This window comes from Lissotriton vulgaris, chromosome 10 (genome assembly GCF_964263255.1).
Source record: "Lissotriton vulgaris chromosome 10, aLisVul1.2, whole genome shotgun sequence".
Lineage (NCBI taxonomy): Eukaryota > Metazoa > Chordata > Amphibia > Caudata > Salamandridae > Lissotriton > Lissotriton vulgaris.
Genome location: NC_141698.1, coordinates 772112059 through 772127479, shown reverse-complemented (window position 1 = coordinate 772127479; position 15421 = coordinate 772112059). Strand labels below are relative to the sequence as shown.

At 44.7% G+C, this 15421-nt stretch overlaps 1 protein-coding gene across 1 annotated transcript in view; it reads left to right on the top strand.

Annotated features, from left to right (window-relative positions):
• The window catches only part of OSBPL3 (oxysterol binding protein like 3), a 909495-nt gene that overhangs the window by 286809 nt on the left and 607265 nt on the right, over nucleotides 1-15421 (top strand). The window contains exon 3 of the mRNA XM_086941688.1: nucleotides 7125-7209. The gene's annotated coding sequence lies outside the window, so the exon portion shown is untranslated. The remainder of the gene's footprint in view (nucleotides 1-7124; nucleotides 7210-15421) is intronic.

Below are 15421 nucleotides of genomic sequence, written 5' to 3'. Positions count from 1 at the left end.
GTAAAGGTAGTGCGTGGTAAAAGTTGCGTTGTAAACGCTGTTCCCCCTTGGTGTGGAGCCCCAAGCTATTAATTGCTCTAAACTCATACCTTTGATTTAAACTGATCTATCTGTGCTTCTGTAAGAACCCGGAGTCTCATGAGATTGTGATTGAGGAATATCAAACTGAAGTTTCCTTCCTCCGACTGGATTCCACCCATGCTCCCTTTTGAAAGTACAATACAATTTTCTGGTTATATGTACCACGTTGCTCTGAAATAACTGGAAGGTAGCATGCAGCCCTCCACGAAATCCATTAATGTATCAATAAACAAGTGGGCATGTTGAGAATCAGGACCCATTCGCTTCAGAAAAGGAACAGAAGATCATTCTATTGTCTGATAGCCAAAGATAACTGACAGAACACAACTGTTCTGTCTCTTCTCCTGAACAACCAGTGGATGTATTGAATCCCTAAAAAAGGTCCAGTTTGTTCCAAAGGGGCAGTCACCAAGACGTGTGAGTCTTTCCTCTGTATTTCCTACTGATCCATGTGCAGTGTGGTGTATTATTTTTGTGATAGTCTCATCCCTATTCACAGAATGCCTTGCGCACATTGCTTTGCATTTCATCCTCTGTTCCACTGGAAGACATTGAACGGGTGTTTATACCTGGGCCATGCTTCTGTTTTTCAAAACTGGTACACATGCTCTTTCCTTGATACGCCTCCTCTACCATTTCTAGACCTATGTTTTGAGAAGTCCTGTCAGGGCTGGACTGGGAAGCAAAAGCCGATCTTGTGTCAGAAGCAGCTCTTTGCTTTAACAAACTGATATTCAGCGGATAGATCCCCCTAGAGAAATGTCTGATGGGATGAATGGCAGTCCGCACCTAAGGCTTGTGTATAGGATGTTGCATTTCTACAGCTGCGAAAGAACCAGGCATCTAGCTATCTTTATTTGGTAATTTGACTGGGTTAGTGGAAGAGCCTTCCCTCGCATGTTTACCAGAAGTTTGTTTCCTGAATAACTAGACATAGATCTGAGGGATAACTGAGTCGAACAAAATGCCTAAGTTCCTAAATGTTGTCCTCTGGGGTTAGGCCATCAACCAGAAGCGTATGCACAATGAGGGTGAGGAAGATTTCTCTCTTCTAGTGGTGAATGTGCTTCACTGATGTTGCTCTAAGCCCCACGTAATGTTTGTAGTCCGAGGGAGATCTGATAGTATTTGTATACAACTAGAAGTGGGGATGCTGTATCTTGGGCTACAAAGAATATATTCACGTTCAGCATTATTATACATACTGATGGGCACTTTGACTCCATGCAGGTTAAATATTTCTTGCGGGATTCTATTTTTCTTTCTTTGAGTACAATCTTGCTGGGTGCAGGGAAAGTGAAAGGAAAGAACGCAGGATGTCATTTTCATTTTAAAACTACAACAAAAAAAGAGAAAAGCCTGTGAATTAACTGTACACATTCAGCAGTCAGGAAAGCAAAAATAAAGCATTTTTTTTGTAATTCTGAAGTGTGATGGAAACGAAGATGTTAATAGGATCAAAACAAATGAAGACACTTTTTCTTGGTGATGCACACATGATAGATATTCACTGAAACTCAATTTCCACACATTATTTGTGTGCAGTATAATTTTATCAGTAAAACGGTATACCTGTATTAATTAACTGTCGCTTTAGTTACATAGATAGTTTATTTAAAAGAATTTACAAGCTCCTTGGAGGTCTACCTTGTTTCAGTTGCCAAAATCTGTGCATATTTTAGCATACATATACAGGAGTTTAAAACTGAAATCTGCATTTTTATTTTAAATAACGAAACAACCATTGGTAATTCCTTTGATAAAATACATCAATTGCTGTCCGAGTGACCTTCTAGAGTGTATGGTTGGAAGAGTTTTGGATGTAACGAGTTCTATGTGAGAGATGATGGTTGAGGAACATGAGGCACAGAGACCTGCTGCAAACATAAAGTAACAAGTTGCAGCATTTAATGATTTAGTGTTGCAGAGAACTTTCTCAATCCTTAAAATCTGAAGTGAAACCATATTATGTATTGGTAATAAGTATTCACATGGACTCTACTAAGCCCTTAACACGAACATTAAAAATATTGCAAATACAGCTACCGATGGGAGATTTTTCTATGGTGTAATTGTGCTGTAAAATATGTCCCCCCGACCTTGATTAGGTTGTTTTCATATATTTGAAGGGGTGCTTAAATATCTGGTGTTTTATAGCAGCTAGATGAGGTCTTGGTAGGTCAGTTGTGTTCCTTCAGTCCCATTATTCAGGGGAAGCTACCCCATTACCCACTTTTCAGTTCTCTTTTGGGCCTACGCTAGTGAAGAATCTGTTGCTGTTACTTCAAGATACCTCAATACTTTCCACATGTGCATACTTAAAGACCCTCATATCCATTTTGGTTTTGATTTGCTAATCCCACACAACACTCCCAACACATCAGATTGAATGGCCTGTTCTACATTTACCTCGTTTGGCAACAAATCTCTACATTTTGGAAGACCCCTGTGCTCCATAGGTATTCCCATTTTTTTCGAGTTTCTCACGCATCTCTTTAACTTGCTACCCACATTACTGGAGCGAAGATCATTAGATGAAATCCCGAAGTGGGCTCATCTGGTCAGTGCTTTTTTAGGTTTCGCTGGGGGGCGGAGCCGTTAGGCTCCTCCTCCAGAGAAATCTATTGAGTACAGTAAGGCACTCTGGAACACGCCCCCCGTCCCATTGGCTAGCTCCATAAATGGAGCCTAGCCATTGGACGAGGGGCCTGTCCATCAATGCCGGACCAGACACGGGGGCGTTCCCGAGATTCTTTGGCTTTTGCCGACGTCACGCGACGCCGGGAACGCCCCCGAGTCTCCTCCGGCCGGGCCGTGCTTGCTGCTGTCCTGCCTTGTGTCCCTCCTCCCGCCGTCCCCACGTTTCCCGCCTCCCTCCCGACGTCCGTGTCCTTTCCCGCCCCCCTCGTCCTCTCCCGCCCGCCCCCGAGAGTGCTTGCTGCTGTCCTGCCTTGTGTCCCTCCTCCCGCCGTCCCCACGTTTCCCGCCTCCCTCCCGACGTCCGTGTCCTTTCCCGCCCCCCTCGTCCTCTCCCGCCCGCCCCCCGAGAGCGGAGGAGGGAAGCCCGACTCGCCCAGCATACAGGTTTAATGTGGGCGTAGGATCCCGTCCGTATGTGGCAGTGATCCAGTGGGACTCCAGTCCGGGTTTTCCATGTCTCATCGGTCGTCTCGGGTTTCTACACATTCCTGCAACGCTGAAGGAGAGCGCACAGGCAGGCATTCAAACCCGAGCGAGGGAAGAAGGGAGTCTAGAGACCTTCTCACGCCACCCACCTCCCGAAGTGGCATACCTGCAAGAGCAAGCATGGGTGCGTGAGTGAGCAAGTAGGTGTTTCCCAAAGCTGAAAGTTGTAGTGACTTTGCAACCGCAACAAGGACACGGCTCGGAAATGACTGCGGCGAACGGGCAAAGTCCAGTCTGACGAGATCTGCCTCGTGGGTCTCCTCCGTCAAGTACAAGGGCGTACACAAGTTCTACGAATGGGCGGGTTGTTCTCCGACTTTAAGAACTGTAAAAAACACATAGGAACGGGTGGGTTATATTACTTTCACGATTCTCTTTGTATGTAGTAAACGACCCCGATGATGCTGTGTATAAAGGAGGTGTGGGGTAGAGTTAGGGGTAATGTGACTGGGGATTTTATAGATGGCCCAATGGATTGTTTGGTTCTGCGACGTAGGGAGGTATATCGCGGAGAGCATTTCGTGTCCAGGGTTGATATTGTAGTGTAAAGGGACTATATTTTTGGAATAGAGTGTCCCGTGTATAAGGGATTCGGTGTAGAGAGCATGTTGCGCACTTGGGGGCTTGCTGTAGTGGGTCTGTACAGCATGGGGTCCCGTATAATGGGTCAGCTGCAGTGGATCCCGTCGGTTTCGAGGGCGCTGTGTCTGGCGCGCTGGCCGCACGCCCGTGGCTTCCTGGGAGCGCCCAGCAGTGACTGGCAGCGGGCGGGCGGGGAGGGCTGATCCTCAGTCTCACTGCCCGGGGGTCAGATACCAGAGCCGGGAGCCGTGACGTCAGCCAGGAATGAGGGAGATGGGCGGGGAGGGGGCAGTGTTCCGGGTCAGCCCCGTTCAGCAGCAGGAGTGAAATGAAACGAGAGTGCGGACAAAACACCCAGTGGAAGCGCAGTAGCCAGGGCCGGTAATCACCGGGACGCTGCACAGAGCCGCCACAGGAGCTGAGGGCCCGGCGGGCGTGCTGCAGAGCGCAGGGACTGTGCGACCGCCGCCTAGAGCCAGGGGCCGGTCCGGGGGCTGGATCCCGGCCGGGGGTTTCATGTAGTCACTGAGGCGCTGCCCTGTTCCCCACCAGAGGCTGGGGGTCGGAGACGCTGCGGCGCCTGCACTGCATCACCGGGAGCGCTTCGGACCGTGCCGCCACCGCCTCCTGCCCCGCACAGGGGCGGGGATGTTTCACTGTATCCCGCTCTGGCGGTGCAACCGTCACGTCGAGACCATCGACAAGCGGCACTGCTCACTGCTGGCCGTGCCCGAGGATACCTATCGCTACAGCCTGGAGGAGCTGCTCCTGGACGCCAACCAGCTGCGGGAGCTGCCCAAGGTGAGGGGGTGGGGAGGGCCTGCGTGCCGGGGTCAGTCACCTGGGGAGGCCTGCCTGCAGGTCGCTGGCCAGGTGAGGACGGTGATGCTGAGCTAGGGGGCAGCACTCTGACTGAAGCTTGGCATGCGAGAGGCCAACAGGCGTCAGTGAGTTATGTCTGGAGAGATTTGGATTATAATATAATATTTTTAACGTAAATTCAGTGGCCCTCTATTTAAATATAGTATTCCTTCTAATACTGTAAGTGGCAATTTGGCTCGCGGAGAGGAGTTAATACTCAATAGGCTGGAATAAGATCCCCCGAGTGAAATGAAGAAAGAATGTCCAGGTTGTTGTCTCTTCTCATTATTACTGCCCCCTTGAGTTTCTCACCCCTACAATCGGAAGAATCCCAAAGCAGAACGAGAGATTGAACCTGTTGCCCTCAAACTTTTTTTTAAGAGTCAGGAGTTGGATTGGTTAAGGATAGCGAAGTCGGAGTATTCGACTTCCTATTTTAAAACCAAGAAGTGACGCGCATTTTTCTGCAGATAACGCACACTTTTGTCATAATCCGGACCTTTTTTTTGCTATACATAACATTCTAGTAGTTTGCCTATCAAATGTTACCCCCATCTGCAGGGCCTGACCTCCAGCGTGATGTTAATTAAGGGAGCCTTGATTGTGTCTCCAGGCTTAATTGAATAAAGGCGTTTCGCTTCTACCCGGTCCTTGCACTGACTGTCGATTTTTAATACCTTTTGTGCCTCCTTTCTGTATCTTGCGCATTTATCGCATTGTGTTCTGATTTCTAAGTCAACAGGACTAAAAACACACTGGGACTTGCAGATTCATACCTGCGCTATGTGGAAAGTGAAACTACATGTCCCAGCATGCCGAGTGCTGTAGACTGGAAAGAAGACTGACAAAGAGCCACTCTCAGGCATTGGCCTGTTAATAGCCATGAGAATGATGCAAATATGTTGTTCAACTCTCAGTCGGTACATGAGTTTTAGACGAAGTAATACAAGTCATTTTGAATTTTCCTTTTTTAAGTTCCTAAATAAGCGACGGCTGTGTTATGTAGTCACTTTTGCTACCTTGATAAGAATGTACGAAAAGATAAGAATATGCCTTTTACCCTTTGTATCATAACGCCGGATATAGATTTTGCTAATAGCAGTACGCACTAGACTCATTACTGTGTCATTGGGCACACGGGGAACACCTTCGTGTCAACAAAGTGATTGCAAGATTAAGCTATTGCCATTGTATATGACAATGCCATTTATTTATCCGTTTCCAAAACCAACACATAAATACAAATGTTGTCATTTACAATGCCAATAGCTCTAACTTTTCCAAAGGCGAAACCATTGCATTGTAAATGCTTGTTCTCACTGTGAAACAGATAGGGCACAGATGTTTGCTTCCTGTCCTATATATCCTTTTGTCTTATTGGCAACAAGCCTTCATTTGAATGTTGCAGGCCCTATGATATGCTTGTTTCACTTGTCTGTCGGCTTGCTAGTATGTTGGGAACCACTTCCAAAATTCACAAGAATTTTGTTTACATGCCAGCCTTGACTGCTTAAAAAGTGCACGGCACAGCACTAGAAAAAACTCACCAGGATTTTGGGTCACTTAAACAAGTATGTTTTTGTGTAACCAGTAACCATTCAGGATTTTTTATTAATTCTCATATTAGAATTGAAGGAATTATGGATACATAGTTGATATTAGATGGACAGTACCTACTCCAGATTTTTATATATTTGTAGCATTACTAAATTGATTGTTCAGTATGCTGTAGACTTTTACTTATACCAATTAATTGGCAATGCAATAAAAGTTGTCACCTTCTTTCAGTGTTTCTTCAATAAAAAAGAATCCTATGATCTCCAAGCATTTTAATTAGAGATGCATCTATAGCCAATTCAGTGGTAGTTATCTTGTTGACTTTGGCGAGGCAAGAGAGTGACTACATAGTGCTGCAATTTGAAGAGTTTATTTAGGCTTTAACACACTAATGTTCCCTACAAGCTGAATGCCTCAAGCTTCAATAGATGACGATCTAATCTCTACCTTGTCAAGCAGGTTCCACACTAAATTCTTTTGATGAACATTCAAACATGTACTGGTAATCCTGCCACCTCCCAGCTTCTTACTTTGCAAATGAAACACAAACTGCTTGTGTTTTTCATTATAACTAAAGCGTTCCGCCCTTTTAATTAATTTGGTGATGCAGCATTTAATCATTTTTTTAAATTTTATTTTTGTTACTAGATGACACTGGAAACGAAGTGGATTATATGCAATGTGGCCAGGCTTGGGTTGAATGCGATATTTAAAGGCTTCTATAGAATTCTCTTCTTGCCTTGTTTTAATGAAGGATAATATACCCCTAATTTGTAAACTAAATTGTTGCATTGTACTCCTGTTGAAGTTGTTGTCTGAGTTGGCCTGTGATCACATCTGTTTCTTTACTTTCTCAGGAGGAACCCGAGCTGATTTAAAAAAGGGTCTGAACCCTGAAATGTATTCCAGAGGATAAATAGATCAGATTAAACCACATGTAAAGTAAGTACCAAGTCAAGTGAAAGTATTTGTATGCAAACAATATCCTGAAGGAGGGCCCTGTTGCCTGGCACCCCAAATATGACCCTAGAACAGAGTATTTATTGTTGCGGATCATTAATATGAATGGCCAACAGTCCGTAACAAACGTAAAATATAACCTTGAAAATAGCTGCATAACCAAACCAGATTTGTAGAATTCGTGTGCAGCATATCTTTTAAGATTAGTCGAGCCCTGGGAATGCTTCTGCTGTTTATGGATTGAGACTAGGGGGTCTGTGTAACTTTCCAAGTTGTCGCTGTGAAAGATGTACACATTTTGAAAAATATGGCTGCAGATAAGCCTAGATGTTTTGGACTGTCTCCGAAACCTGTAGCTTTTTAACAAATGTGGCATAGAAATGGTACAGAAAATCCATGGTTTCCACCTTTTTTTTCCTGCAAACAAACGAATCCCTCACTCATCTCTGTGGATGATCGTTTGCTTATTTGACTATTTAATCAGTGTTCCTTAAAACAACCTGATAAGCCCATTTCTTTTTAGCCCTTTAATTTAAAATGTTTGTGTTGTCCAATGCACCACTTTTCCCCATATTTTTTGACAATGTCTTGGTGGTTTAACAACCCTGTGAGAAATTAATTTCCATTGAAAAAAGATATTCTTCTCATAGGTATGGTTCAGTTAGCATAACTAGACCATATTGTGAAAAGTGCATTAAATGTGCACGATCTTTGTTTTCATTTATCTTTTCTGAAAATTATTGAAATTCACCTCCAACCACAGTCTCTCTGTACGTGTATTAACATTTTCTTTTGGTTTATACTTTGTTGATTGGCAATTTGAACTACAACAATACAATTAGAAACACATTTGTGTAACTCAGTGTGCGGGCCAAAATTACGCAGTCAACCAGTCACATTCACTCTGAACATGTCTAAAAGTGTACACACTTATATAAAGTAGACAATTGCTTTTAATGGCTCTACATGCTTCGTCACCCTGGTGTTTAAATGTCAAGGCTAAAGTGACATTTTAGTTGGCTTCCTCGGCAGAAGCCATGTGCTTTTGCAACATTGAAGTGTATGTGCTGAGATCTCCATTGCTTTGTTGTCATTCTGAATGTTCAGAAAAAGTTATTTGTACAAAGTTTCATTTCTTGTTTATTTCCCCTGTGCACGTTGTTAATGTCCAATTAAAATTGTTTTCTAGAAGGTGTTTTGGAAATTAGCAGCCTTATTGTTTTAATGTGCAAGTAACATTTTAGTTCTACAGAAAAACATGCCATGAAAGTGTGTCCTGTCTTTTTCTAGAACATTATAAAAAATGTGCTATTTGGGTGGAGTTCGGTCGCTCATTTTGGGTCATTCTGCTGTTGTACTAGAGACATGTATGCTGTGTGGTTGTTTTGTATTAGGGCTTGTTATTAATTTGATTATTGTCTAATGTGATGTGGCTGCTTAATTTACAAAAGGCTCATTGTCATTGCAGGCATTAATGATTTTGAATTCAGATTCTAACTATTTGTATACTTTCTGTAATGACTAATTGGGCATTTAAAAAAATATACAAGCTAAGAACTGGAGGAAACCCATTTGTGCATATGTTTCAGGAATGGTTTTGGTAGATTTCATCCCAGGATTTTACCTTTCCTGCAAATTTAGCCGTCTAAATGTTAAGCTGGTGCATCAACACCCCCATAAAATACTCAATTTTAGACATAGACATTCACTTACCTGTGCCATACAATTTAAGGCAGCTATTAACATTCCATCGCTTTCAAAATTATCTGCTACTAGGTCTCTATATTCCACCCCTTTGTTGACTTTTGGCTTGTTCCCTATATAGCCTGAATCTGTACAGGCTCTTTTCCCTTAGGCCTAATGGTCCAAACAATTCTTTGACAGAAGGGGAATACCAGCATGCCTGGGTTTTGCTGTTCATCAATCAGGCTTCAGTACACTCCTCCTAGGGGTTTGCACACTATTGGTTTTGTATGCGGCCTTCCGTAGCCAGTTTGACAGCTTGGTATAAAATGCTGCAAAATACGACTTTGCTTTCAAATATATATATTTTTTCCTCCAGAGGTCAATGCACGGAGTAATGGAAGAGAGCTGTGAGGGTATCTACAAGCGTATAGGTTAAAAGATGGAGTGAACTAATGGAGAAGTAAATGGAGAGAACTAGCTCAGTTTTGTTGAGTAAAACTAGTCAGCCAGAATGTGCCACTGGTGTCTAACTAGACCTCTGCATCTGCAGGGTGCCACCGAACTTGGACACTGTGCTGGAATCCATTGAGTTCACCCAGATAGGACAGTCTTCTCCTTTGGTAGTGCTTGTGTGGTTTAAAGAGAGTGCGAGCAAACTACTAAAGAATTGGCCGGGAACTGAAGAGTAATTTGAGGGGATAGCATCTAGCCATAACCATAAAACCAATGCTATTAGTCCTCTGGAATCCCATACCATCAAGTCATTAACTCTGCCCACCTCCCCTTCCCTCAGAGTTATTCTCCTTACACAGACTTCTGGGGGGGGTTTGGGGGAGTCACAACATGCTTAAAGCCCAGCACCTGTTTGTTAGAAATTGGGTTACTGGTTGACTGGGGTGTGAGCCGTGGTCAAGCAGCAACCACAATCCTAGTCAGAGTAAGGCAGAAGCAAAGCTAAAATTGACCTGTGCTAAATTCCCTGGTAGCTTGGCACAGCGTAATCAGTCTTAATTTGGAGGCAATGTGTAAAGTATTTGTGCAACACCAATAGTAAAACAGTGAAAACACCTAACAAAAACACAATTTGAGGCATGGCGTTTCTCTTTGGTGCCTTGATTTGCAACGTTGTGACAGTCCGAGGTGAACTTTTTCCCGGTAAGTCAGGAAAGTAGTAGTCTAATTATATGTTAAAAGGACATATTAAATCTTGTATTATTTGTGCTGACTGGTCACAATATTTGCTCTCTTTAAGAATTTTTTTTAAAGTTGGATTTGGCGTGCTGCCGATGGCGCATGCAGAGAAGAGTGAGGTTCCGTGATTCTGAACCTGTTCAATAAAGGTTGTCGTGTCGAGACGATTTTGGTATCAGCATACCGCAAATGACGAGTGCGGTATGAACGAGTGTTTTCGTCATAATCGATCTATGGAAACACTATGTATTCAGGTATTTCGTTCGAAACTTCGGGTTCCATTTTGTGTACGGCAGCCATTTTGTGGTTGCCCTCACATAGGCCGATGACTACGGCCGAGCGAGTCCTTGGGACACGTACACCTTTAGCTGACTTTTGAGTGACCTGAGCGAACTGACTCCCTTGCCTGAGGCTGACCTCGCTGAGCCAGTTCCTTGTTAGGCAGCTGGTCAGATAGAGATCAAAGAGCAGGACATTGCTGAGTTTATGGTACATGCACACACCCTTCTATCTTACTCTTCATCTGTTTCTGTTCCTTCCTTTATGGCTTAATTTATGATTTGGGTTGAGGTCCTTTTATTATGGGTTTGTCCGGCCTGTCCGAGCAGGAATGTTGGATTTTGCCTTATCATTTCTGGTGGGCTGGACAACTGAAAGTGGGCTTGTCGTTATGCGATACCTTTGAAATGTCACTGTATGATTGGTCAGTTTGTAAGTAATTGATGCTAGTCAGGAATGTGATTTTTGGCATAAAAGACGATGTCTCGCTCTACTGAATTGTGCAGTCTCTGACGAACCACCCGTGTTGTGCTTCGTAGACCTCTGTTCCTGGTTGCAGCCAATAAACTTGGTCTTTGACGTCATCTAGAAGTATCCTGTGTCTCTGTTTGCCAAGACAGGTGAACTCGAAGACTTCGGGTGTTTCCCCTGGCGCCGCTGGGTTCTAAATCCTGGTTCTTCAGGAGCTTTAATCGAACCTTATTTTCCAAACCGTAGTTTGTTTACGCACTTATATGGGAATTGCTGTTCCCTGGGTATGTTTGATATATGGAGCTTTAGGATATACGTAGTTTCCCTTGCTCCCTTCTTGTATAATATTTGCACATTTGTTTTTCCAGAAGTATTCAACCTAGGATGGTCTCAAATTGGTCTACTCTATGGTTGAGCATCGTTTTTTGCATTCATTTGAACATTTTTCTCTGAATCATTTTGGAGCCCTTTATGCTGCAAGTGGGTGACATTTTCTTTGCCTTATTTGCACATGTGGAGTTTTTTATTTTAAACTGAGATGCACGTATCCCTATTTTTAACTTAGTATGCACTTCCCGTTTTCTTTCACCCTCTTTTTGGCTGTGTTTTGTGGTGTTGGCCTAATGAATATATTAATATGGCCTGTTGAGCGTTTTAATCTACTAGGTGTTCTCACTTAAACACAGGGATGATAACACTATGGTGTTGGTGGTGAATTCTGAACTGATTATCCCTTCGGACTTGCATGCTTTATGAGTACTTAGTTGCAGCAACTGTCTTCTGTAGTTAGATATCTCTCTAGTAGTAAGTCCTATGAAAGTCTGGCCTGTGGTTTATTTTAAATGTTTGTTTTGTAATTTGATTGTCCTTGGTACATGCATATGCATTGATGTATATTATTTTTGTTTTCATATTTTTTTCTTCGTTGCTCTTAAATTATTTCTATGTGTCCTGATAATGACCTAATAAACTGTAAAGGTCAAACGCCATTGACGCTCCCCTGGCATATTGAAATAAAACATTTGTTGCATTATGTTCCGATCATAATACGGACAAACCCTATTGTATTGTTATCCCGCTGCCATTGTTTTTTCTCTACACTGTATATCTTTTGTATATGTTTGTTTAGTGTAACATTGTGAACACAAACGGTCTGTTTATGTACTGAATGTTGTATTGTATTTTTATTTGTTAAAATTGTTTTCAATAACACAACTTTTTTCCTTTGAAGAAATTTCTTTTGTGGGTACTGTAGGAAGGGGGAGGCTCTAGTTGGCGCAGTGCAACACTAGCGACAAGCAGGGACTCTCTTCCTCGTCAGGGCTGAGGGTTACCTTCCAGACAACCTCTGCTTACCCTCTAGGTAGTGTGGCTTAAGCAGTCGTAGGCTAATCTTTGGGGCACATAGGGTTAAACACTTGCAATATTACACCGTCACAACCAACCCACCACCCAATGAGACCAGCCTGTATTCTGTAAAAATATATATCTTTATATAGATTTTAAGCAGGCTTGTGAATACAGTTAGCGAACTTTCAAATAGCGGTTCCAAGTTACTTAGTTCAGGTTGCCCCAGTTCTTACTAGCAATAAGAGTTCTTTAGGGCCTTCTGGCCAGTTCGACAAAGTTCTTGTAGAGCGGGCGGCTTCCAGGGGGAGCTGTCCCATGTCGCGTTGCCTTCCCGGGGTCGCTGTTCGTTGCGGCTCTCAGCCGAGCAGGTCACGGGTCATCCGGGGCAGCGGTGTTCTGTGGCGGCAGGGTCCTTTCCTCGTCGTTCGCTCCGACCCTGGAGGCGGCGGCTGTGTGGTGGCGGCAAGTGGCAGTACGGTCCCCAAGTGCAGGACGTACCCAGCGAAGTGCCGGTGCAGCTGTGCGCTCACAGCTGAGCTGTCGGGCAAGATACCGACCCAGCGGACTCTCACAGGGCAACTGTCCGTCTTTGCAAGTGGATTGGCTGCTCGTGGCGCAGTCAACTCGAGAGCTCGGACCGGACGGGTCCTCCTTCGCTTTGCTCTCGGGCTCCCGATGCAGTTGCGGTCACAGTGTTCGGGCCAGCGGCGGCTGGACCTCACTTTGCTTTCGCTGTTGCTTTGGGCCCCGGTCACGGTGGTCAGGTGGATGTCGTTGCCTTGGAGGAGATTCCTCCGTCGGTACTGCAGCGATAAGCAGCACACACAGTCGCTTTCTTCAGGATGTAGCGCCCACTGGTCCTGGGGCGCTGGTCAGGGGGCAAGTTCACAGTAAGCCCTTGGAGATCGTTTCAGCAGAGTTTGGCACAAAGTCTTGTAAAGCAAAAGTCTTCTCGTAGTCTTTCCTTTTTCCTCTCCTTCGGCAGCAAGGCACCAGACACAGGCAAGAGACAGCACCCTTCCTTGTCCTTCACGGTCCTTCTCGTCGGGCAGAGTTCCTTCTGTAGCCCAAACTGGATCTAACTTTCAAGGAGCAGGGCTCCTCCTTTTATATGGCATTTCTTTTGTTCTCGCAGGCCAGGGGGGCCTTTGCATAGCCACTTTCAGTCCTCGAGTACTCCGGCGGGTGTAATCCGGCTTCTGCTTTCAGTGTGAGGGGCAGGCGCATCAGACGCCCCACAGGAGGTGGAGCCAGCATTGTGCGGACAGGGATAGCCAGAGTACCTTGTTGATGGGGGCTTCGCCCTTCCTGGGCCAGTTGTCGGCTGAATCATCAGTCGCTCCCCAGGAGGGTGGAGCCAGCTTTGTGGTGGCAGAGCACAGCAAGATCCAGAGTCAAGAGCCACTCCTACCTCCCACTAAGGCGTAATCTGCGCATTCACCACCTGTCATCCCCCCAGCCCTGTCACTCACACATCCCAGACAGTCAGATACACATACCAGCAGAGGCGGGCTGAAATGGTTAGGCAAGCAAATGCTAACTTTCTAACAGTAGCATTTGCAAACCCAGGACACTAAAATAAACTTGACTACAAGCAATATTTTATCATCCTGAGTTCAGGCATACTAAACACGACTCGCTACCATGCTCCTTGAGCCTGCTGGGATTATAGGGTGTAATAATTCCAGCAGCTCAGTCTGGCCTAATGTAGCAGGTAGCCTTCAATAGTGAACTACGGTTTTGGTTGTAAGTCACTACTAGGACATGCCACACACATCAGGGCTTGTCCTACCTTACACCTACAACGCACCCTGCCCGCAGGCCTACCATAGGGGTGACTAATATGTAGTCAAGGGAAGGTTCGGGGGCTGGCAAGTGGGTGCACTTGCCCAGCTAGCGTGACAGTACGAGACCGCACGCGGGTTCTGCGTTCGCAGTTCCCAGACACATCTTTACGGCTGCTTCGGTGGGTGGCGCAACCAGCGCTGCAGGCCCACCAGCAGTATTGGCATCTACAAGCCCCGGCACTCCTAGTGCACTTTACTAGGGACTAACAGTAAATCCAATGAACCAATCATGGATACCAATCGCATGTACAATTTACAGTAGGGAGCACTTGCACTGCGGCACGGGTCAGCCGTGGCGCAGTGCCCTGAGTATCGGAAAACCAGCAAAACATCGGAGGCACATCAGCAAAAAGTGGAAGGGAAACTCACGCCAAGGTGCCAGGTCTAACAGGTACCTTCTTTGCTTTTAACTGTTAGTTGTTTGTAAAGGAATTAGTTCCCGAACGTGTGGCTTTGCTATTTTTAAATGCCCCAGGTTCTTAGTAATATGACTGCCCATGTTGGGTTTTAAACTTTCTAAAAGCTGTATTTTCAGAATAGCAATTTAAAATCCAACTTCACCATAAGTTAGGATTTCAAATAGGATCCCAGAGCCACCAAACATGAACCAATCATCTCTTCCCATTTGGAAATGACATGTATAATATGTAATAAGGGTACTTCAATGGTATCCTATGGGAGAGATAGGTCCTGCAGTAGTGAAAACAAATGTAAGAGTTTTTCTCTATCATGACAAATAAAACTTAAAAGTAAATGTACAACTTTTTAAATAACTGCACTCTTCCCTTGGGGCTGCCTAGCGTCTACCTTAGGGGTGACTTGTATGTGTTAAAAAGGAAAGCTTGGGCCTGGCAAACATGGCAGGTTAAAACTGCCCACACAGGCTCTGATTTGGTGGGCCTGAGACATGTTCAAACGGGTACTAAGTGGGTGGCACAATCCGTGCTGCAGGCCCACTAGTAGCATTTAATTTACAGGCCCTGGGCACATGTAGTGCACTTTACTAGGAACACATAAGTAAATGAAATATGCCAATTTAGAATAAGCCAATGTTGACATATTTAGGGGAGAACACACAAGCATTTTATGTCTGGTTAGCAATGGTAAAACACACAGTCCTAAGACCAACAAAAACGAATTCAGCAAAAAGTGGAGATTAAAAGGCAACACTTTTGGTGGTGACCCTGCAGAGAAGGCCAAATCCAACACACTTATTGGGGTTCGTAGTGTGTATTTGTATCTGTTCCTATGGACGTCACATAACATTGCTTTGCGACAAACAGAATGTCTTTAATTGGGTCCCTCCCTGAAAGTTTATCAGGGAACGGATTGCAAGGAGTGACTGATCTGCTCCCATCTAATTAAAAACA